The sequence below is a fragment of the Eleutherodactylus coqui genome, chromosome 11 (assembly GCF_035609145.1).
Source record: "Eleutherodactylus coqui strain aEleCoq1 chromosome 11, aEleCoq1.hap1, whole genome shotgun sequence".
Classification (NCBI taxonomy): Eukaryota; Metazoa; Chordata; class Amphibia; order Anura; family Eleutherodactylidae; genus Eleutherodactylus; species Eleutherodactylus coqui.
In genome coordinates, this window is record NC_089847.1 from 53,056,597 (window position 1) to 53,080,053 (window position 23,457).

A 23,457-nucleotide genomic window follows, 5' to 3' on the forward strand; every position below is an offset into this window, starting at 1 on the left:
AAAAATAGCTTCCACAGATGATATCTTGAGTCATCTAACTGCAAAGTCCAGCTAAAGAAATCTCAAGTCTGACAAATCAGACTTCTTCTCTTTCCCCAAAGGTAAAGCTGCAGTGATTCCTGGGGACAAAGCGCTGTTTGGAGGTGAAATGCAGAAAAACATAACCTGGTGTTGTAAACAGTACATAGGCAAGAGGATAGCAAAGTGGCATGCTTCTTAGCATTTAGCAGGAAGCACTTCTTCTTGAGATGGACTTTGTCAAAGATGGCGACAGTCTTGGGAAATACCTTCGTAGAAAACGAGAAAAGCACTCCCCGTCGGGGAATCGAACCCCGGTCTCCCGCGTGACTACTCACCACTATACTAACGAGGAAGAAGCTGATGAAAGCATGGCAGTATTCGGGCAGACCCATTTACTCTTGGGACCGATAGAATTTTGCCCATTTACACATACGCAGATGTTCTGCCAAAAGAAAAATAGCTTCCACAGATGATATCTTGAGTCATCTAACTGCAAAGTCCAGCTAAAGAAATCTCAAGTCTGACAAATCAGACTTTTTCTCTTTCCCCAAAGGTAAAGCTGCAGTGATTCCTGGGGACAAAGCGCTGTTTGGAGGTGAAATGCAGAAAAACATAACCTGGTGTTGTAAATAGTACATAGGCAAGAGGATAGCAAAGTGGCATGCTTCTTAGCATTTAGCAGGAAGCACTTCTTCTTGAGATGGACTTTGTCAAAGATGGCGACAGTCTTGGGAAATACCTTCGTAGAAAACGAGAAAAGCACTCCCCGTCGGGGAATCGAACCCCGGTCTCCCGTGTGACAGGCAGGGATACTCACCACTATACTAACGAGGAAGTTAGCAAGAGGATAGCACAGTGGCATGCTTCTTAGCATTTAGCAGGAAGCACTTCTTCTTGAGATGGACTTTGTCAAAGATGGCGACAGTCTTGGGAAATAGCTTCGTAGAAAACGAGAAAAGCACTCCCCGTCGGGGAATCGAACCCCGGTCTCCCGCGTGACAGGCGGGGATACTCACCACTATACTAACGAGGAAGAAGCTGATGAAAGCATGGCAGTATTCGGGCGGACCCATTTACTCTTGTGACCGATAGAATTTTGCCCATTTACACATACGCAGATGTTCTGCCAAAAGAAAAATAGCTTCCACAGATGATATCTTGAGTCATCTAACTGCAAAGTCCAGCTAAAGAAATCTCAAGTCTGACAAATCAGACTTTTTCCTTTTCCCCAAAGGTAAAGCTGCAGTGATTCCTGGGGACAAAGCGCTGTTTGGAGGTGAAATGCAGAAAAACATAACCTGGTGTTGTAAATAGTACATAGGCAAGAGGATAGCAAACTGGCATGCTTCTTAGCATTTAGCAGGAAGCACTTCTTCTTGAGATGGACTTTGTCAAAGATGGCGACAGTCTTGGGAAATAGCTACGTAGAAAACGAGAAAAGCACTCCCCGTCGGGGAATCGAACCCCGGTCTCCCACGTGACAGGCGGGGATACTCACCACTATACTAACGAGGAAGAAGCTGATGAAAGCATGGCAGTATTCGGGCGGACCCATTTACTCTTGGGACCGATAGAATTTTGCCCATTTACACATACGCAGATGTTCTGCCAAAAGAAAAATAGCTTCCACAGATGATATCTTGAGTCATCTAACTGCAAAGTCCAGCTAAAGAAATCTCAAGTCTGACAAATCAGACTTTTTCTCTTTCCCCAAAGGTAAAGCTGCAGTGATTCCTGGGGACAAAGCGCTGTTTGGAGGTGAAATGCAGAAAAACATAACCTGGTGTTGTAAACAGTACATAGGCAAGAGGATAGCAAAGTGGCATGCTTCTTAGCATTTAGCAGGAAGCACTTCTTCTTGAGATGGACTTTGTCAAAGATGGCGACAGTCTTGGGAAATAGCTTCGTAGAAAACGAGAAAAGCACTCCCCGTCGGGGAATCGAACCCCGGTCTCCCGCGTGACAGGCGGGGATACTCACCACTATACTAACGAGGAAGAAGCTGATGAAAGCATCGCAGTATTCGGGCGGACCCATTTACTCTTGGGACCGATAGAATTTTGCCCATTTACACATACGCAGATGTTCTGCCAAAAGAAAAATAGCTTCCACAGATGATATCTTGAGTCATCTAACTGCAAAGTCCAGCTAAAGAAATCTCAAGTCTGACAAATCAGACTTTTTCCTTTTCCCCAAAGGTAAAGCTGCAGTGATTCCTGGGGACAAAGCGCTGTTTGGAGGTGAAATGCAGAAAAACATAACCTGGTGTTGTAAATAGTACATAGGCAAGAGGATAGCAAAGTGGCATGCTTCTTAGCATTTAGCAGGAAGCACTTCTTCTTGAGATGGACTTTGTCAAAGATGGCGACAGTCTTGGGAAATAGCTTCGTAGAAAACGAGAAAAGCACTCCCCGTCGGGGAATCGAACCCCGGTCTCCCGCGTGACTACTCGCCACTATACTAACGAGGAAGAAGCTGATGAAAGCATCGCAGTATTCGGGCGGACCCATTTACTCTTGGGACCGATAGAATTTTGCCCATTTACACATACGCAGATGTTCTGCAAAAAGAAAAATAGCTTCCACAGATGATATCTTGAGTCATCTAACTGCAAAGTCCAGCTAAAGAAATCTCAAGTCTGACAAATCAGACTTTTTCCTTTTCCCCAAAGGTAAAGCTGCAGTGATTCCTGGGGACAAAGCGCTGTTTGGAGGTGAAATGCAGAAAAACATAACCTGGTGTTGTAAATAGTACATAGGCAAGAGGATAGCAAAGTGGCATGCTTCTTAGCATTTAGCAGGAAGCACTTCTTCTTGAGATGGACTTTGTCAAAGATGGCGACAGTCTTGGGAAATAGCTTCGTAGAAAACGAGAAAAGCACTCCCCGTCGGGGAATCAAACCCCGGTCTCCCGCGTGACAGGCGGGGATACTCACCACTATACTAACGAGGAAGAAGCTGATGAAAGCATGGCAGTATTCGGGCAGACCCATTACTCTTTGGACCGATAGAATTTTGCCCATTTACACATACGCAGATGTTCTGCCAAAAGAAAAATAGCTTCCACAGATGATATCTTGAGTCATCTAACTGCAAAGTCCAGCTAAAGAAATCTCAAGTCTGACAAATCAGACTTTTTCCTTTTCCCCAAAGGTAAAACTGCAGTGATTCCTGGGGACAAAGCTCTGTTTGGAGGTGAAATGCAGAAAAACATAACCTGGTGTTGTAAACAGTACATAGGCAAGAGGATAGCAAAGTGGCATGCTTCTTAGCATTTAGCAGGAAGCACTTCTTCTTGAGATGGACTTTGTCAAAGATGGCGACAGTCTTGGGAAATAGCTTCGTAGAAAACGAGAAAAGCACTCCCCGTCGGGGAATCGAACCCCGGTCTCCCGCGTGACTACTCGCCACTATACTAACGAGGAAGAAGCTGATGAAAGCATGGCAGTATTCGGGCAGACCCATTTACTCTTGGGACCGATAGAATTTTGCCCATTTACACATACGCAGATGTTCTGCCAAAAGAAAAATAGCTTCCCCAGATGATATCTTGAGTCATCTAACTGCAAAGTCCAGCTAAAGAAATCTCAAGTCTGACAAATCAGACTTTTTCTCTTTCCCCAAAGGTAAAGCTGCAGTGATTCCTGGGGACAAAGCGCTGTTTGGAGGTGAAATGCAGAAAAACATAACCTGGTGTTGTAAACAGTACATAGGCAAGAGGATAGCAAAGTGGCATGCTTCTTAGCATTTAGCAGGAAGCACTTCTTCTTGAGATGGACTTTGTCAAAGATGGCGACAGTCTTGGGAAATACCTTCGTAGAAAACGAGAAAAGCACTCCCCGTCGGGGAATCGAACCCCGGTCTCCCGTGTGACAGGCAGGGATACTCACCACTATACTAACGAGAAAGTTAGCAAGAGGATAGCAAAGTGGCATGCTTCTTAGCATTTAGCAGGAAGCACTTCTTCTTGAGATGGACTTTGTCAAAGATGGCGACAGTCTTGGGAAATAGCTTCGTAGAAAACGAGAAAAGCACTCCCCGTCGGGGAATCGAACCCCGGTCTCCCGCGTGACAGGCGGGGATACTCACCACTATACTAACAAGGAAGAAGCTGATGAAAGCATGGCAGTATTCGGGCGGACCCATTTACTCTTGGGACCGATAGAATTTTGCCCATTTACACATACGCAGATGTTCTGCCAAAAGAAAAATAGCTTCCACAGATGATATCTTGAGTCATCTAACTGCAAAGTCCAGCTAAAGAAATCTCAAGTCTGACAAATCAGACTTTTTCTCTTTCCCCAAAGGTAAAGCTGCAGTGATTCCTGGGGACAAAGCGCTGTTTGGAGGTGAAATGCAGAAAAACATAACCTGGTGTTGTAAATAGTACATAGGCAAGAGGATAGCAAAGTGGCATGCTTCTTAGCATTTAGCAGGAAGCACTTCTTCTTGAGATGGACTTTGTCAAAGATGGCGACAGTCTTTGGAAATAGCTTTGTAGAAAACGAGAAAAGCACTCCCCGTCGGGGAATCGAACCCCGGTCTCCCGCGTGACAGGCGGGGATACTCACCACTATACTGATGAAGAAGCTGATGAAAGCATGGCAGTATTCGGGCGGACCCATTTACTCTTGGGACCGATAGAATTTTGCCCATTTACACATACGCAGATGTTCTGCCAAAAGAAAAATAGCTTCCACAGATGATATCTTGAGTCATCTAACTGCAAAGTCCAGCTAAAGAAATCTCAAGTCTGACAAATCAGACTTTTTCCTTTTCCCCAAAGGTAAAGCTGCAGTGATTCCTGGGGACAAAGCGCTGTTTGGAGGTGAAATGCAGAAAAACATAACCTGGTGTTGTAAACAGTACATAGGCAAGAGGATAGCAAAGTGGCATGCTTCTTAGCATTTAGCAGGAAGCACTTCTTCTTGAGATGGACTTTGTCAAAGATGGCGACAGTCTTGGGAAATAGCTTCGTAGAAAACGAGAAAAGCACTCCCCGTCGGGGAATCGAACCCCGGTCTCCCGCGTGACTACTCGCCACTATACTAACGAGGAAGAAGCTGATGAAAGCATGGCAGTATTCGGGCAGACCCATTTACTCTTGGGACCGATAGAATTTTGCCCATTTACACATACGCAGATGTTCTGCCAAAAGAAAAATAGCTTCCACAGATGATATCTTGAGTCATCTAACTGCAAAGTCCAGCTAAAGAAATCTCAAGTCTGACAAATCAGACTTTTTCTCTTTCCCCAAAGGTAAAGCTGCAGTGATTCCTGGGGACAAAGCGCTGTTTGGAGGTGAAATGCAGAAAAACATAACCTGGTGTTGTAAACAGTACATAGGCAAGAGGATAGCAAAGTGGCATGCTTCTTAGCATTTAGCAGGAAGCACTTCTTCTTGAGATGGACTTTGTCAAAGATGGCGACAGTCTTGGGAAATACCTTCGTAGAAAACGAGAAAAGCACTCCCCGTCGGGGAATCGAACCCCGGTCTCCCGTGTGACAGGCAGGGATACTCACCACTATACTAACGAGAAAGTTAGCAAGAGGATAGCAAAGTGGCATGCTTCTTAGCATTTAGCAGGAAGCACTTCTTCTTGAGATGGACTTTGTCAAAGATGGCGACAGTCTTGGGAAATAGCTTCGTAGAAAACGAGAAAAGCACTCCCCGTCGGGGAATCGAACCCCGGTCTCCCGCGTGACAGGCGGGGATACTCACCACTATACTAACGAGGAAGAAGCTGATGAAAGCATGGCAGTATTCGGGCGGACCCATTTACTCTTGGGACCGATAGAATTTTGCCCATTTACACATACGCAGATGTTCTGCCAAAAGAAAAATAGCTTCCACAGATGATATCTTGAGTCATCTAACTGCAAAGTCCAGCTAAAGAAATCTCAAGTCTGACAAATCAGACTTTTTCTCTTTCCCCAAAGGTAAAGCTGCAGTGATTCCTGGGGACAAAGCGCTGTTTGGAGGTGAAATGCAGAAAAACATAACCTGGTGTTGTAAATAGTACATAGGCAAGAGGATAGCAAAGTGGCATGCTTCTTAGCATTTAGCAGGAAGCACTTCTTCTTGAGATGGACTTTGTCAAAGATGGCGACAGTCTTTGGAAATAGCTTTGTAGAAAACGAGAAAAGCACTCCCCGTCGGGGAATCGAACCCCGGTCTCCCGCGTGACAGGTGGGGATACTCACCACTATACTAACGAGGAAGAAGCTAATGAAAGCATGGCAGTATTCGGGCGGACCCATTTACTCTTGGGACCGATAGAATTTTGCCCATTTACACATACGCAGATGTTCTGCCAAAAGAAAAATAGCTTCCACAGATGATATCTTGAGTCATCTAACTGCAAAGTCCAGCTAAAGAAATCTCAAGTCTGACAAATCAGACTTTTTCTCTTTACCCAACGGTAAAGCTGCAGTAATTCCTGGGGACAAAGCGCTGTTTGGAGGTGAAATGCAGAAAAACATAACCTGGTGTTGTAAACAGTACATAGGCAAGAGGATAGCAAAGTGGCATGCTTCTTAGCATTTAGCAGGAAGCACTTCTTCTTGAGATGGACTTTGTCAAAGATGGCGACAGTCTTGGGAAATAGCTTCGTAGAAAACGTGAAAAGCACTCCCCGTCGGGGAATCGAACCCCGGTCTCCCGCGTGACTACTCGCCACTATACTAACGAGGAAGAAGCTGATGAAAGCATGGCAGTATTCGGGCAGACCCATTTACTCTTGGGACCGATAGAATTTTGCCCATTTACACATACGCAGATGTTCTGCCAAAAGAAAAATAGCTTCCCCAGATGATATCTTGAGTCATCTAACTGCAAAGTCCAGCTAAAGAAATCTCAAGTCTGACAAATCAGACTTTTTCTCTTTCCCCAAAGGTAAAGCTGCAGTGATTCCTGGGGACAAAGCGCTGTTTGGAGGTGAAATGCAGAAAAACATAACCTGGTGTTGTAAACAGTACATAGGCAAGAGGATAGCAAAGTGGCATGCTTCTTAGCATTTAGCAGGAAGCACTTCTTCTTGAGATGGACTTTGTCAAAGATGGCGACAGTCTTGGGAAATACCTTCGTAGAAAACGAGAAAAGCACTCCCCGTCGGGGAATCGAACCCCGGTCTCCCGTGTGACAGGCAGGGATACTCACCACTATACTAACGAGAAAGTTAGCAAGAGGATAGCAAAGTGGCATGCTTCTTAGCATTTAGCAGGAAGCACTTCTTCTTGAGATGGACTTTGTCAAAGATGGCGACAGTCTTGGGAAATAGCTTCGTAGAAAACGAGAAAAGCACTCCCCGTCGGGGAATCGAACCCCGGTCTCCCGCGTGACAGGCGGGGATACTCACCACTATACTAACAAGGAAGAAGCTGATGAAAGCATGGCAGTATTCGGGCGGACCCATTTACTCTTGGGACCGATAGAATTTTGCCCATTTACACATACGCAGATGTTCTGCCAAAAGAAAAATAGCTTCCACAGATGATATCTTGAGTCATCTAACTGCAAAGTCCAGCTAAAGAAATCTCAAGTCTGACAAATCAGACTTTTTCCTTTTCCCCAAAGGTAAAGCTGCAGTGATTCCTGGGGACAAAGCTCTGTTTGGAGGTGAAATGCAGAAAAACATAACCTGGTGTTGTAAACAGTACATAGGCAAGAGGATAGCAAAGTGGCATGCTTCTTAGCATTTAGCAGGAAGCACTTCTTCTTGAGATGGACTTTGTCAAAGATGGCGACAGTCTTGGGAAATAGCTTCGTAGAAAACGAGAAAAGCACTCCCCGTCGGGGAATCGAACCCCGGTCTCCCGCGTGACTACTCGCCACTATACTAACGAGGAAGAAGCTGATGAAAGCATGGCAGTATTCGGGCAGACCCATTTACTCTTGGGACCGATAGAATTTTGCCCATTTACACATACGCAGATGTTCTGCCAAAAGAAAAATAGCTTCCCCAGATGATATCTTGAGTCATCTAACTGCAAAGTCCAGCTAAAGAAATCTCAAGTCTGACAAATCAGACTTTTTCTCTTTCCCCAAAGGTAAAGCTGCAGTGATTCCTGGGGACAAAGCGCTGTTTGGAGGTGAAATGCAGAAAAACATAACCTGGTGTTGTAAACAGTACATAGGCAAGAGGATAGCAAAGTGGCATGCTTCTTAGCATTTAGCAGGAAGCACTTCTTCTTGAGATGGACTTTGTCAAAGATGGCGACAGTCTTGGGAAATACCTTCGTAGAAAACGAGAAAAGCACTCCCCGTCGGGGAATCGAACCCCGGTCTCCCGTGTGACAGGCAGGGATACTCACCACTATACTAACGAGAAAGTTAGCAAGAGGATAGCAAAGTGGCATGCTTCTTAGCATTTAGCAGGAAGCACTTCTTCTTGAGATGGACTTTGTCAAAGATGGCGACAGTCTTGGGAAATAGCTTCGTAGAAAACGAGAAAAGCACTCCCCGTCGGGGAATCGAACCCCGGTCTCCCGCGTGACAGGCGGGGATACTCACCACTATACTAACAAGGAAGAAGCTGATGAAAGCATGGCAGTATTCGGGCGGACCCATTTACTCTTGGGACCGATAGAATTTTGCCCATTTACACATACGCAGATGTTCTGCCAAAAGAAAAATAGCTTCCACAGATGATATCTTGAGTCATCTAACTGCAAAGTCCAGCTAAAGAAATCTCAAGTCTGACAAATCAGACTTTTTCTCTTTCCCCAAAGGTAAAGCTGCAGTGATTCCTGGGGACAAAGCGCTGTTTGGAGGTGAAATGCAGAAAAACATAACCTGGTGTTGTAAATAGTACATAGGCAAGAGGATAGCAAAGTGGCATGCTTCTTAGCATTTAGCAGGAAGCACTTCTTCTTGAGATGGACTTTGTCAAAGATGGCGACAGTCTTTGGAAATAGCTTTGTAGAAAACGAGAAAAGCACTCCCCGTCGGGGAATCGAACCCCGGTCTCCCGCGTGACAGGCGGGGATACTCACCACTATACTGATGAAGAAGCTGATGAAAGCATGGCAGTATTCGGGCGGACCCATTTACTCTTGGGACCGATAGAATTTTGCCCATTTACACATACGCAGATGTTCTGCCAAAAGAAAAATAGCTTCCACAGATGATATCTTGAGTCATCTAACTGCAAAGTCCAGCTAAAGAAATCTCAAGTCTGACAAATCAGACTTTTTCCTTTTCCCCAAAGGTAAAGCTGCAGTGATTCCTGGGGACAAAGCGCTGTTTGGAGGTGAAATGCAGAAAAACATAACCTGGTGTTGTAAACAGTACATAGGCAAGTTGATAGCAAAGTGGCATGCTTCTTAGCATTTAGCAGGAAGCACTTCTTCTTGAGATGGACTTTGTCAAAGATGGCGACAGTCTTGGGAAATAGCTTCGTAGAAAACGAGAAAAGCACTCCCCGTCGGGGAATCGAACCCCGGTCTCCCGCGTGACTACTCGCCACTATACTAACGAGGAAGAAGCTGATGAAAGCATGGCAGTATTCGGGCAGACCCATTTACTCTTGGGACCGATAGAATTTTGCCCATTTACACATACGCAGATGTTCTGCCAAAAGAAAAATAGCTTCCCCAGATGATATCTTGAGTCATCTAACTGCAAAGTCCAGCTAAAGAAATCTCAAGTCTGACAAATCAGACTTTTTCTCTTTCCCCAAAGGTAAAGCTGCAGTGATTCCTGGGGACAAAGCGCTGTTTGGAGGTGAAATGCAGAAAAACATAACCTGGTGTTGTAAACAGTACATAGGCAAGAGGATAGCAAAGTGGCATGCTTCTTAGCATTTAGCAGGAAGCACTTCTTCTTGAGATGGACTTTGTCAAAGATGGCGACAGTCTTGGGAAATACCTTCGTAGAAAACGAGAAAAGCACTCCCCGTCGGGGAATCGAACCCCGGTCTCCCGTGTGACAGGCAGGGATACTCACCACTATACTAACGAGAAAGTTAGCAAGAGGATAGCAAAGTGGCATGCTTCTTAGCATTTAGCAGGAAGCACTTCTTCTTGAGATGGACTTTGTCAAAGATGGCGACAGTCTTGGGAAATAGCTTCGTAGAAAACGAGAAAAGCACTCCCCGTCGGGGAATCGAACCCCGGTCTCCCGCATGACAGGCGGGGATACTCACCACTATACTAACGAGGAAGAAGCTGATGAAAGCATGGCAGTATTCGGGCGGACCCATTTACTCTTGGGACCGATAGAATTTTGCCCATTTACACATACGCAGATGTTCTGCCAAAAGAAAAATAGCTTCCACAGATGATATCTTGAGTCATCTAACTGCAAAGTCCAGCTAAAGAAATCTCAAGTCTGACAAATCAGACTTTTTCCTTTTCCCCAAAGGTAAAGCTGCAGTGATTCCTGGGGACAAAGCTCTGTTTGGAGGTGAAATGCAGAAAAACATAACCTGGTGTTGTAAATACATAGGCAAGAGGATAGCAAAGTGGCATGCTTCTTAGCATTTAGCAGGAAGCACTTCTTCTTGAGATGGACTTTGTCAAAGATGGCGACAGTCTTGGGAAATAGCTTCGTAGAAAACGAGAAAAGCACTCCCCGTCGGGCAATCGAACCCCGGTCTCCCGCGTGACAGGCGGGGATACTCACCACTATACTAACGAGGAAGTAGCTGATGAAAGGATGGCAGTATTTGGGCAGATCCATTTACTCTTGGGACCGATAGAATTTTGCCCATTTACACATACGCAGATGTTCTGCCAAAAGAAAAATAGCTTCCACAGATGATATCTTGAGTCATCTAACTGCAAAGTCCAGCTAAAGAAATCTCAAGTCTGACAAATCAGACTTTTTCTCTTTCCCCAAAGGTAAAGCTGCAGTGATTCCTGGGGACAAAGCGCTGTTTGGAGGTGAAATGCAGAAAAACATAACCTGGTGTTGTAAACAGTACATAGGCAAGAGGATAGCAAAGTGGCATGCTTCTTAGCATTTAGCAGGAAGCACTTCTTCTTGAGATGGACTTTGTCAAAGATGGCGACAGTCTTGGGAAATACCTTCGTAGAAAACGAGAAAAGCACTCCCCGTCGGGGAATCGAACCCCGGTCTCCCGCGTGACAGGCGGGGATACTCACCACTATACTAACAAGGAAGAAGCTGATGAAAGCATGGCAGTATTCGGGCGGACCCATTTACTCTTGGGACCGATAGAATTTTGCCCATTTACACATACGCAGATGTTCTGCCAAAAGAAAAATAGCTTCCACAGATGATATCTTGAGTCATCTAACTGCAAAGTCCAGCTAAAGAAATCTCAAGTCTGACAAATCAGACTTTTTCTCTTTCCCCAAAGGTAAAGCTGCAGTGATTCCTGGGGACAAAGCGCTGTTTGGAGGTGAAATGCAGAAAAACATAACCTGGTGTTGTAAATAGTACATAGGCAAGAGGATAGCAAAGTGGCATGCTTCTTAGCATTTAGCAGGAAGCACTTCTTCTTGAGATGGACTTTGTCAAAGATGGCGACAGTCTTTGGAAATAGCTTTGTAGAAAACGAGAAAAGCACTCCCCGTCGGGGAATCGAACCCCGGTCTCCCGCGTGACAGGCGGGGATACTCACCACTATACTGATGAAGAAGCTGATGAAAGCATGGCAGTATTCGGGCGGACCCATTTACTCTTGGGACCGATAGAATTTTGCCCATTTACACATACGCAGATGTTCTGCCAAAAGAAAAATAGCTTCCACAGATGATATCTTGAGTCATCTAACTGCAAAGTCCAGCTAAAGAAATCTCAAGTCTGACAAATCAGACTTTTTCCTTTTCCCCAAAGGTAAAGCTGCAGTGATTCCTGGGGACAAAGCGCTGTTTGGAGGTGAAATGCAGAAAAACATAACCTGGTGTTGTAAACAGTACATAGGCAAGAGGATAGCAAAGTGGCATGCTTCTTAGCATTTAGCAGGAAGCACTTCTTCTTGAGATGGACTTTGTCAAAGATGGCGACAGTCTTGGGAAATAGCTTCGTAGAAAACGAGAAAAGCACTCCCCGTCGGGGAATCGAACCCCGGTCTCCCGCGTGACTACTCGCCACTATACTAACGAGGAAGAAGCTGATGAAAGCATGGCAGTATTCGGGCAGACCCATTTACTCTTGGGACCGATAGAATTTTGCCCATTTACACATACGCAGATGTTCTGCCAAAAGAAAAATAGCTTCCCCAGATGATATCTTGAGTCATCTAACTGCAAAGTCCAGCTAAAGAAATCTCAAGTCTGACAAATCAGACTTTTTCTCTTTCCCCAAAGGTAAAGCTGCAGTGATTCCTGGGGACAAAGCGCTGTTTGGAGGTGAAATGCAGAAAAACATAACCTGGTGTTGTAAACAGTACATAGGCAAGAGGATAGCAAAGTGGCATGCTTCTTAGCATTTAGCAGGAAGCACTTCTTCTTGAGATGGACTTTGTCAAAGATGGCGACAGTCTTGGGAAATACCTTCGTAGAAAACGAGAAAAGCACTCCCCGTCGGGGAATCGAACCCCGGTCTCCCGTGTGACAGGCAGGGATACTCACCACTATACTAACGAGAAAGTTAGCAAGAGGATAGCAAAGTGGCATGCTTCTTAGCATTTAGCAGGAAGCACTTCTTCTTGAGATGGACTTTGTCAAAGATGGCGACAGTCTTGGGAAATAGCTTCGTAGAAAACGAGAAAAGCACTCCCCGTCGGGGAATCGAACCCCGGTCTCCCGCGTGACAGGCGGGGATACTCACCACTATACTAACGAGGAAGAAGCTGATGAAAGCATGGCAGTATTCGGGCGGACCCATTTACTCTTGGGACCGATAGAATTTTGCCCATTTACACATACGCAGATGTTCTGCCAAAAGAAAAATAGCTTCCACAGATGATATCTTGAGTCATCTAACTGCAAAGTCCAGCTAAAGAAATCTCAAGTCTGACAAATCAGACTTTTTCTCTTTCCCCAAAGGTAAAGCTGCAGTGATTCCTGGGGACAAAGCGCTGTTTGGAGGTGAAATGCAGAAAAACATAACCTGGTGTTGTAAATAGTACATAGGCAAGAGGATAGCAAAGTGGCATGCTTCTTAGCATTTAGCAGGAAGCACTTCTTCTTGAGATGGACTTTGTCAAAGATGGCGACAGTCTTTGGAAATAGCTTTGTAGAAAACGAGAAAAGCACTCCCCGTCGGGGAATCGAACCCCGGTCTCCCGCGTGACAGGCGGGGATACTCACCACTATACTAACGAGGAAGAAGCTAATGAAAGCATGGCAGTATTCGGGCGGACCCATTTACTCTTGGGACCGATAGAATTTTGCCCATTTACACATACGCAGATGTTCTGCCAAAAGAAAAATAGCTTCCACAGATGATATCTTGAGTCATCTAACTGCAAAGTCCAGCTAAAGAAATCTCAAGTCTGACAAATCAGACTTTTTCCTTTTCCCCAAAGGTAAAGCTGCAGTGATTCCTGGGGACAAAGCGCTGTTTGGAGGTGAAATGCAGAAAAACATAACCTGGTGTTGTAAATAGTACATAGGCAAGAGGATAGCAAAGTGGCATGCTTCTTAGCATTTAGCAGGAAGCACTTCTTCTTGAGATGGACTTTGTCAAAGATGGCGACAGTCTTGGGAAATAGCTTCGTAGAAAACGTGAAAAGCACTCCCCGTCGGGGAATCGAACCCCGGTCTCCCGCGTGACTACTCGCCACTATACTAACGAGGAAGAAGCTGATGAAAGCATGGCAGTATTCGGGCAGACCCATTTACTCTTGGGACCGATAGAATTTTGCCCATTTACACATACGCAGATGTTCTGCCAAAAGAAAAATAGCTTCCACAGATGATATCTTGAGTCATCTAACTGCAAAGTCCAGCTAAAGAAATCTCAAGTCTGACAAATCAGACTTTTTCTCTTTACCCAACGGTAAAGCTGCAGTAATTCCTGGGGACAAAGCGCTGTTTGGAGGTGAAATGCAGAAAAACATAACCTGGTGTTGTAAACAGTACATAGGCAAGAGGATAGCAAAGTGGCATGCTTCTTAGCATTTAGCAGGAAGCACTTCTTCTTGAGATGGACTTTGTCAAAGATGGCGACAGTCTTGGGAAATAGCTTCGTAGAAAACGTGAAAAGCACTCCCCGTCGGGGAATCGAACCCCGGTCTCCCGCGTGACTACTCGCCACTATACTAACGAGGAAGAAGCTGATGAAAGCATGGCAGTATTCGGGCAGACCCATTTACTCTTGGGACCGATAGAATTTTGCCCATTTACACATACGCAGATGTTCTGCCAAAAGAAAAATAGCTTCCACAGATGATATCTTGAGTCATCTAACTGCAAAGTCCAGCTAAAGAAATCTCAAGTCTGACAAATCAGACTTTTTCTCTTTCCCCAAAGGTAAAGCTGCAGTGATTCCTGGGGACAAAGCGCTGTTTGGAGGTGAAATGCAGAAAAACATAACCTGGTGTTGTAAACAGTACATAGGCAAGAGGATAGCAAAGTGGCATGCTTCTTAGCATTTAGCAGGAAGCACTTCTTCTTGAGATGGACTTTGTCAAAGATGGCGACAGTCTTTGGAAATAGCTTTGTAGAAAACGAGAAAAGCACTCCCCGTCGGGGAATCGAACCCCGGTCTCCCGCGTGACAGGCGGGGATACTCACCACTATACTAACGAGGAAGAAGCTGATGAAAGCATGGCAGTATTCGGGCGGACCCATTTACTCTTGGGACCGATAGAATTTTGCCCATTTACACATACGCAGATGTTCTGCCAAAAGAAAAATAGCTTCCACAGATGATATCTTGAGTCATCTAACTGCAAAGTCCAGCTAAAGAAATCTCAAGTCTGACAAATCAGACTTTTTCTCTTTCCCCAAAGGTAAAGCTGCAGTGATTCCTGGGGACAAAGCGCTGTTTGGAGGTGAAATGCAGAAAAACATAACCTGGTGTTGTAAATAGTACATAGGCAAGAGGATAGCAAAGTGGCATGCTTCTTAGCATTTAGCAGGAAGCACTTCTTCTTGAGATGGACTTTGTCAAAGATGGCGACAGTCTTTGGAAATAGCTTTGTAGAAAACGAGAAAAGCACTCCCCGTCGGGGAATCGAACCCCGGTCTCCCGCGTGACAGGCGGGGATACTCACCACTATACTAACGAGGAAGAAGCTAATGAAAGCATGGCAGTATTCGGGCGGACCCATTTACTCTTGGGACCGATAGAATTTTGCCCATTTACACATACGCAGATGTTCTGCCAAAAGAAAAATAGCTTCCACAGATGATATCTTGAGTCATCTAACTGCAAAGTCCAGCTAAAGAAATCTCAAGTCTGACAAATCAGACTTTTTCCTTTTCCCCAAAGGTAAAGCTGCAGTGATTCCTGGGGACAAAGCGCTGTTTGGAGGTGAAATGCAGAAAAACATAACCTGGTGTTGTAAATAGTACATAGGCAAGAGGATAGCAAAGTGGCATGCTTCTTAGCATTTAGCAGGAAGCACTTCTTCTTGAGATGGACTTTGTCAAAGATGGCGACAGTCTTGGGAAATAGCTTCGTAGAAAACGTGAAAAGCACTCCCCGTCGGGGAATCGAACCCCGGTCTCCCGCGTGACTACTCGCCACTATACTAACGAGGAAGAAGCTGATGAAAGCATGGCAGTATTCGGGCAGACCCATTTACTCTTGGGACCGATAGAATTTTGCCCATTTACACATACGCAGATGTTCTGCCAAAAGAAAAATAGCTTCCACAGATGATATCTTGAGTCATCTAACTGCAAAGTCCAGCTAAAGAAATCTCAAGTCTGACAAATCAGACTTTTTCTCTTTACCCAACGGTAAAGCTGCAGTAATTCCTGGGGACAAAGCGCTGTTTGGAGGTGAAATGCAGAAAAACATAACCTGGTGTTGTAAACAGTACATAGGCAAGAGGATAGCAAAGTGGCATGCTTCTTAGCATTTAGCAGGAAGCACTTCTTCTTGAGATGGACTTTGTCAAAGATGGCGACAGTCTTGGGAAATAGCTTCGTAGAAAACGTGAAAAGCACTCCCCGTCGGGGAATCGAACCCCGGTCTCCCGCGTGACTACTCGCCACTATACTAACGAGGAAGAAGCTGATGAAAGCATGGCAGTATTCGGGCAGACCCATTTACTCTTGGGACCGATAGAATTTTGCCCATTTACACATACGCAGATGTTCTGCCAAAAGAAAAATAGCTTCCACAGATGATATCTTGAGTCATCTAACTGCAAAGTCCAGCTAAAGAAATCTCAAGTCTGACAAATCAGACTTTTTCTCTTTCCCCAAAGGTAAAGCTGCAGTGATTCCTGGGGACAAAGCGCTGTTTGGAGGTGAAATGCAGAAAAACATAACCTGGTGTTGTAAACAGTACATAGGCAAGAGGATAGCAAAGTGGCATGCTTCTTAGCATTTAGCAGGAAGCACTTCTTCTTGAGATGGACTTTGTCAAAGATGGCGACAGTCTTTGGAAATAGCTTTGTAGAAAACGAGAAAAGCACTCCCCGTCGGGGAATCGAACCCCGGTCTCCCGCGTGACAGGCGGGGATACTCACCACTATACTAACGAGGAAGAAGCTGATGAAAGCATGGCAGTATTCGGGCGGACCCATTTACTCTTGGGACCGATAGAATTTTGCCCATTTACACATACGCAGATGTTCTGCCAAAAGAAAAATAGCTTCCACAGATGATATCTTGAGTCATCTAACTGCAAAGTCCAGCTAAAGAAATCTCAAGTCTGACAAATCAGACTTTTTCCTTTTCCCCAAAGGTAAAGCTGCAGTGATTCCTGGGGACAAAGCGCTGTTTGGAGGTGAAATGCAGAAAAACATAACCTGGTGTTGTAAATAGTACATAGGCAAGAGGATAGCAAAGTGGCATGCTTCTTAGCATTTAGCAGGAAGCACTTCTTCTTGAGATGGACTTTGTCAAAGATGGCGACAGTCTTGGGAAATAGCTTCGTAGAAAACGAGAAAAGCACTCCCCGTCGGGGAATCGAACCCCGGTCTCCCGCGTGACAGGCGGGGATACTCACCACTATACTAACGAGGAAGAAGCTGATGAAAGCATGGCAGTATTCGGGCGGACCCATTTACTCTTGGGACCGATAGAATTTTGCCCATTTACACATACGCAGATGTTCTGCCAAAAGAAAAATAGCTTCCACAGATGATATCTTGAGTCATCTAACTGCAAAGTCCAGCTAAAGAAATCTCAAGTCTGACAAATCAGACTTTTTCTCTTTACCCAACGGTAAAGCTGCAGTAATTCCTGGGGACAAAGCGCTGTTTGGAGGTGAAATGCAGAAAAACATAACCTGGTGTTGTAAACAGTACATAGGCAAGAGGATAGCAAAGTGGCATGCTTCTTAGCATTTAGCAGGAAGCACTTCTTCTTGAGATGGACTTTGTCAAAGATGGCGACAGTCTTGGGAAATAGCTTCGTAGAAAACGTGAAAAGCACTCCCCGTCGGGGAATCGAACCCCGGTCTCCCGCGTGACTACTCGCCACTATACTAACGAGGAAGAAGCTGATGAAAGCATGGCAGTATTCGGGCAGACCCATTTACTCTTGGGACCGATAGAATTTTGCCCATTTACACATACGCAGATGTTCTGCCAAAAGAAAAATAGCTTCCACAGATGATATCTTGAGTCATCTAACTGCAAAGTCCAGCTAAAGAAATCTCAAGTCTGACAAATCAGACTTTTTCTCTTTCCCCAAAGGTAAAGCTGCAGTGATTCCTGGGGACAAAGCGCTGTTTGGAGGTGAAATGCAGAAAAACATAACCTGGTGTTGTAAACAGTACATAGGCAAGAGGATAGCAAAGTGGCATGCTTCTTAGCATTTAGCAGGAAGCACTTCTTCTTGAGATGGACTTTGTCAAAGATGGCGACAGTCTTGGGAAATAGCTTCGTAGAAAACGAGAAAAGCACTCCCCGTCGGGGAATCGAACCCCGGTCTCCCGCGTGACTACTCGCCACTATACTAACGAGGAAGAAGCTGATGAAAGCATGGCAGTATTCGGGCAGACCCATTTACTCTTGGGACCGATAGAATTTTGCCCATTTACACATACGCAGATGTTCTGCAAAAAGAAAAATAGCTTCCACAGATGATATCTTGAGTCATCTAACTGCAAAGTCCAGCTAAAGAAATCTCAAGTCTGACAAATCAGACTTTTTCCTTTTCCCCAAAGGTAAAGCTGCAGTGATTCCTGGGGACAAAGCGCTGTTTGGAGGTGAAATGCAGAAAAACATAACCTGGTGTTGTAAATAGTACATAGGCAAGAGGATAGCAAAGTGGCATGCTTCTTAGCATTTAGCAGGAAGCACTTCTTCTTGAGATGGACTTTGTCAAAGATGGCGACAGTCTTGGGAAATAGCTTCGTAGAAAACGAGAAAAGCACTCCCCGTCGGGGAATTGTACCCCGGTCTCCCGCGTGACAGGCGGGGATACTCACCACTATACTAACGAGGAAGAAGATGATGAAAGCATGGCAGTATTCGGGCAGACCCATTACTCTTGGGACCGATAGAATTTTGCCCATTTACACATACGCAGATGTTCTGCCAAAAGAAAAATAGCTTCCACAGATGATATCTTGAGTCATCTAACTGCAAAGTCCAGCTAAAGAAATCTCAAGTCTGACAAATCAGACTTTTTCCTTTTCCCCAAAGGTAAAGCTGCAGTGATTCCTGGGGACAAAGCTCTGTTTGGAGGTGAAATGCAGAAAAACATAACCTGGTGTTGTAAATACATAGGCAAGAGGATAGCAAAGTGGCATGCTTCTTAGCATTTAGCAGGAAGCACTTCTTCTTGAGATGGACTTTGTCAAAGATGGCGACAGTCTTGGGAAATAGCTTCGTAGAAAACGAGAAAAGCACTCCCCGTCGGGCAATCGAACCCCGGTCTCCCGCGTGACAGGCGGGGATACTCACCACTATACTAACGAGGAAGTAGCTGATGAAAGGATGGCAGTATTTGGGCAGATCCATTTACTCTTGGGACCGATAGAATTTTGCCCATTTACACATACGCAGATGTTCTGCCAAAAGAAAAATAGCTTCCACAGATGATATCTTGAGTCATCTAACTGCAAAGTCCAGCTAAAGAAATCTCAAGTCTGACAAATCAGACTTTTTCTCTTTCCCCAAAGGTAAAGCTGCAGTGATTCCTGGGGACAAAGCGCTGTTTGGAGGTGAAATGCAGAAAAACATAACCTGGTGTTGTAAACAGTACATAGGCAAGAGGATAGCAAAGTGGCATGCTTCTTAGCATTTAGCAGGAAGCACTTCTTCTTGAGATGGACTTTGTCAAAGATGGCGACAGTCTTGGGAAATAGCTTCGTAGAAAACGAGAAAAGCACTCCCCGTCGGGGAATCGAACCCCGGTCTCCCGCGTGACTACTCGCCACTATACTAACGAGGAAGAAGCTGATGAAAGCATGGCAGTATTCGGGCAGACCCATTTACTCTTGGGACCGATAGAATTTTGCCCATTTACACATACGCAGATGTTCTGCCAAAAGAAAAATAGCTTCCACAGATGATATCTTGAGTCATCTAACTGCAAAGTCCAGCTAAAGAAATCTCAAGTCTGACAAATCAAACTTTTTCTCTTTCCCCAAAGGTAAAGCTGCAGTGATTCCTGGGGACAAAGCGCTGTTTGGAGTTGAAATGCAGAAAAACATAACCTGGTGTTGTAAACAGTACATAGGCAAGAGGATAGCAAAGTGGCATGCTTCTTAGCATTTAGCAGGAAGCACTTCTTCTTGAGATGGACTTTGTCAAAGATGGCGACAGTCTTGGGAAATAGCTTCGCAGAAAACGAGAAAAGCACTCCCCGTCGGGGAATCGAACCCCGGTCTCCCGCGTGACTACTCGCCACTATACTAACGAGGAAGAAGCTGATGAAAGCATGGCAGTATTCGGGCAGACCCATTTACTCTTGGGACCGATAGAATTTTGCCCATTTACACATACGCAGATGTTCTGCCAAAAGAAAAATAGCTTCCACAGATGATATCTTGAGTCATCTAACTGCAAAGTCCAGCTAAAGAAATCTCAAGTCTGACAAATCAGACTTTTTCTCTTTCCCCAAAGGTAAAGCTGCAGTGATTCCTGGGGACAAAGCGCTGTTTGGAGGTGAAATGCAGAAAAACATAACCTGGTGTTGTAAACAGTACATAGGCAAGAGGATAGCAAAGTGGCATGCTTCTTAGCATTTAGCAGGAAGCACTTCTTCTTGAGATGGACTTTGTCAAAGATGGCGACAGTCTTGGGAAATAGCTTCGTAGAAAACGAGAAAAGCACTCCCCGTCGGGGAATCGAACCCCGGTCTCCCGCGTGACTACTCGCCACTATACTAACGAGGAAGAAGCTGATGAAAGCATGGCAGTATTCGGGCAGACCCATTTACTCTTGGGACCGATAGAATTTTGCCCATTTACACATACGCAGATGTTCTGCAAAAAGAAAAATAGCTTCCACAGATGATATCTTGAGTCATCTAACTGCAAAGTCCAGCTAAAGAAATCTCAAGTCTGACAAATCAGACTTTTTCCTTTTCCCCAAAGGTAAAGCTGCAGTGATTCCTGGGGACAAAGCGCTGTTTGGAGGTGAAATGCAGAAAAACATAACCTGGTGTTGTAAATAGTACATAGGCAAGAGGATAGCAAAGTGGCATGCTTCTTAGCATTTAGCAGGAAGCACTTCTTCTTGAGATGGACTTTGTCAAAGATGGCGACAGTCTTGGGAAATAGCTTCGTAGAAAACGAGAAAAGCACTCCCCGTCGGGGAATTGTACCCCGGTCTCCCGCGTGACAGGCGGGGATACTCACCACTATACTAACGAGGAAGAAGCTGATGAAAGCATGGCAGTATTCGGGCAGACCCATTACTCTTGGGACCGATAGAATTTTGCCCATTTACACATACGCAGATGTTCTGCCAAAAGAAAAATAGCTTCCACAGATGATATCTTGAGTCATCTAACTGCAAAGTCCAGCTAAAGAAATCTCAAGTCTGACAAATCAGACTTTTTCCTTTTCCCCAAAGGTAAAGCTGCAGTGATTCCTGGGGACAAAGCTCTGTTTGGAGGTGAAATGCAGAAAAACATAACCTGGTGTTGTAAACAGTACATAGGCAAGAGGATAGCAAAGTGGCATGCTTCTTAGCATTTAGCAGGAAGCACTTCTTCTTGAGATGGACTTTGTCAAAGATGGCGACAGTCTTGGGAAATAGCTTCGTAGAAAACGAGAAAAGCACTCCCCGTCGGGGAATCGAACCCCGGTCTCCCGCGTGACTACTCGCCACTATACTAACGAGGAAGAAGCTGATGAAAGCATGGCAGTATTCGGGCAGACCCATTTACTCTTGGGACCGATAGAATTTTGCCCATTTACACATACGCAGATGTTCTGCCAAAAGAAAAATAGCTTCCACAGATGATATCTTGAGTCATCTAACTGCAAAGTCCAGCTAAAGAAATCTCAAGTCTGACAAATCAGACTTTTTCTCTTTCCCCAAAGGTAAAGCTGCAGTGATTCCTGGGGACAAAGCGCTGTTTGGAGGTGAAATGCAGAAAAACATAACCTGGTGTTGTAAACAGTACATAGGCAAGAGGATAGCAAAGTGGCATGCTTCTTAGCATTTAGCAGGAAGCACTTCTTCTTGAGATGGACTTTGTCAAAGATGGCGACAGTCTTGGGAAATAGCTTCGTAGAAAACGAGAAAAGCACTCCCCGTCGGGGAATCGAACCCCGGTCTCCCGCGTGACAGGCGGGGATACTCACCACTATACTAACGAGGAAGAAGCTGATGAAAGCATGGCAGTATTCGGGCAGACCCATTTACTCTTGGGACCGATAGAATTTTGCCCATTTACACATACGCAGATGTTCTGCCAAAAGAAAAATAGCTTCCACAGATGATATCTTGAGTCATCTAACTGCAAAGTCCAGCTAAAGAAATCTCAAGTCTGACAAATCAGACTTTTTCCTTTTCCCCAAAGGTAAAGCTGCAGTGATTCCTGGGGACAAAGCGCTGTTTGGAGGTGAAATGCAGAAAAACATAACCTGGTGTTGTAAATAGTACATAGGCAAGAGGATAGCAAAGTGGCATGCTTCTTAGCATTTAGCAGGAAGCACTTCTTCTTGAGATGGACTTTGTCAAAGATGGCGACAGTCTTGGGAAATAGCTTCGTAGAAAACGAGAAAAGCACTCCCCGTCGGGGAATCGAACCCCGGTCTCCCGCGTGACAGGCGGGGATACTCACCACTATACTAACGAGGAAGAAGCTGATGAAAGCATGGCAGTATTCGGGCGGACCCATTTACTCTTGGGACCGATAGAATTTTGCCCATTTACACATACGCAGATGTTCTGCCAAAAGAAAAATAGCTTCCACAGATGATATCTTGAGTCATCTAACTGCAAAGTCCAGCTAAAGAAATCTCAAGTCTGACAAATCAGACTTTTTCTCTTTACCCAACGGTAAAGCTGCAGTGATTCCTGGGGACAAAGCGCTGTTTGGAGGTGAAATGCAGAAAAACATAACCTGGTGTTGTAAACAGTACATAGGCAAGAGGATAGCAAAGTGGCATGCTTCTTAGCATTTAGCAGGAAGCACTTCTTCTTGAGATGGACTTTGTCAAAGATGGCGACAGTCTTGGGAAATAGCTTCGTAGAAAACGAGAAAAGCACTCCCCGTCGGGGAATCGAACCCCGGTCTCCCGCGTGACTACTCGCCACTATACTAACGAGGAAGAAGCTGATGAAAGCATGGCAGTATTCGGGCAGACCCATTTACTCTTGGGACCGATAGAATTTTGCCCATTTACACATACGCAGATGTTCTGCCAAAAGAAAAATAGCTTCCACAGATGATATCTTGAGTCATCTAACTGCAAAGTCCAGCTAAAGAAATCTCAAGTCTGACAAATCAGACTTTTTCTCTTTCCCCAAAGGTCAAGCTGCAGTGATTCCTGGGGACAAAGCGCTGTTTGGAGGTGAAATGCAGAAAAACATAACCTGGTGTTGTAAACAGTACATAGGCAAGAGGATAGCAAAGTGGCATGCTTCTTAGCATTTAGCAGGAAGCACTTCTTCTTGAGATGGACTTTGTCAAAGATGGCGACAGTCTTGGGAAATAGCTTCGTAGAAAACGAGAAAAGCACTCCCCGTCGGGGAATCGAACCCCGGTCTCCCGCGTGACTACTCGCCACTATACTAATGAGGAAGAAGCTGATGAAAGCATGGCAGTATTCGGGCAGACCCATTTACTCTTGGGACCGATAGAATTTTGCCCATTTACACATACGCAGATGTTCTGCAAAAAGAAAAATAGCTTCCACAGATGATATCTTGAGTCATCTAACTGCAAAGTCCAGCTAAAGAAATCTCAAGTCTGACAAATCAGACTTTTTCCT

The 23,457-nt window shown here is 45.0% G+C and overlaps 11 non-coding genes across 11 annotated transcripts; all 11 read right to left on the reverse strand.

Moving 5' to 3' along the window:
• Positions 1-982: 982 nt before the first annotated feature.
• On the reverse strand, positions 983-1,054 carry TRNAD-GUC (transfer RNA aspartic acid (anticodon GUC)). Its single transcript has one exon. It is a non-coding gene; the product is annotated as a tRNA-Asp (tRNA).
• An 892-nt stretch (positions 1,055-1,946) lies between these two features.
• Positions 1,947-2,018, reverse strand: TRNAD-GUC (transfer RNA aspartic acid (anticodon GUC)). Its single transcript has one exon. It is a non-coding gene; the product is annotated as a tRNA-Asp (tRNA).
• A 3,669-nt stretch (positions 2,019-5,687) lies between these two features.
• On the reverse strand, positions 5,688-5,759 carry TRNAD-GUC (transfer RNA aspartic acid (anticodon GUC)). The gene has a single exon. It is a non-coding gene; the product is annotated as a tRNA-Asp (tRNA).
• A 6,945-nt stretch (positions 5,760-12,704) lies between these two features.
• Positions 12,705-12,776, reverse strand: TRNAD-GUC (transfer RNA aspartic acid (anticodon GUC)). Its single transcript has one exon. It is a non-coding gene; the product is annotated as a tRNA-Asp (tRNA).
• A 410-nt stretch (positions 12,777-13,186) lies between these two features.
• TRNAD-GUC (transfer RNA aspartic acid (anticodon GUC)) lies at positions 13,187-13,258 on the reverse strand. Its single transcript has one exon. It is a non-coding gene; the product is annotated as a tRNA-Asp (tRNA).
• Positions 13,259-14,614: 1,356 nt separating this feature from the next.
• Positions 14,615-14,686, reverse strand: TRNAD-GUC (transfer RNA aspartic acid (anticodon GUC)). The gene has a single exon. It is a non-coding gene; the product is annotated as a tRNA-Asp (tRNA).
• Positions 14,687-15,096: 410 nt separating this feature from the next.
• Positions 15,097-15,168, reverse strand: TRNAD-GUC (transfer RNA aspartic acid (anticodon GUC)). The gene has a single exon. It is a non-coding gene; the product is annotated as a tRNA-Asp (tRNA).
• A 1,356-nt stretch (positions 15,169-16,524) lies between these two features.
• TRNAD-GUC (transfer RNA aspartic acid (anticodon GUC)) lies at positions 16,525-16,596 on the reverse strand. Its single transcript has one exon. It is a non-coding gene; the product is annotated as a tRNA-Asp (tRNA).
• A 410-nt stretch (positions 16,597-17,006) lies between these two features.
• TRNAD-GUC (transfer RNA aspartic acid (anticodon GUC)) lies at positions 17,007-17,078 on the reverse strand. The gene has a single exon. It is a non-coding gene; the product is annotated as a tRNA-Asp (tRNA).
• A 4,689-nt stretch (positions 17,079-21,767) lies between these two features.
• TRNAD-GUC (transfer RNA aspartic acid (anticodon GUC)) lies at positions 21,768-21,839 on the reverse strand. Its single transcript has one exon. It is a non-coding gene; the product is annotated as a tRNA-Asp (tRNA).
• Positions 21,840-22,249: 410 nt separating this feature from the next.
• Positions 22,250-22,321, reverse strand: TRNAD-GUC (transfer RNA aspartic acid (anticodon GUC)). The gene has a single exon. It is a non-coding gene; the product is annotated as a tRNA-Asp (tRNA).
• Between the last annotated feature and the right edge of the window lie 1,136 nt (positions 22,322-23,457).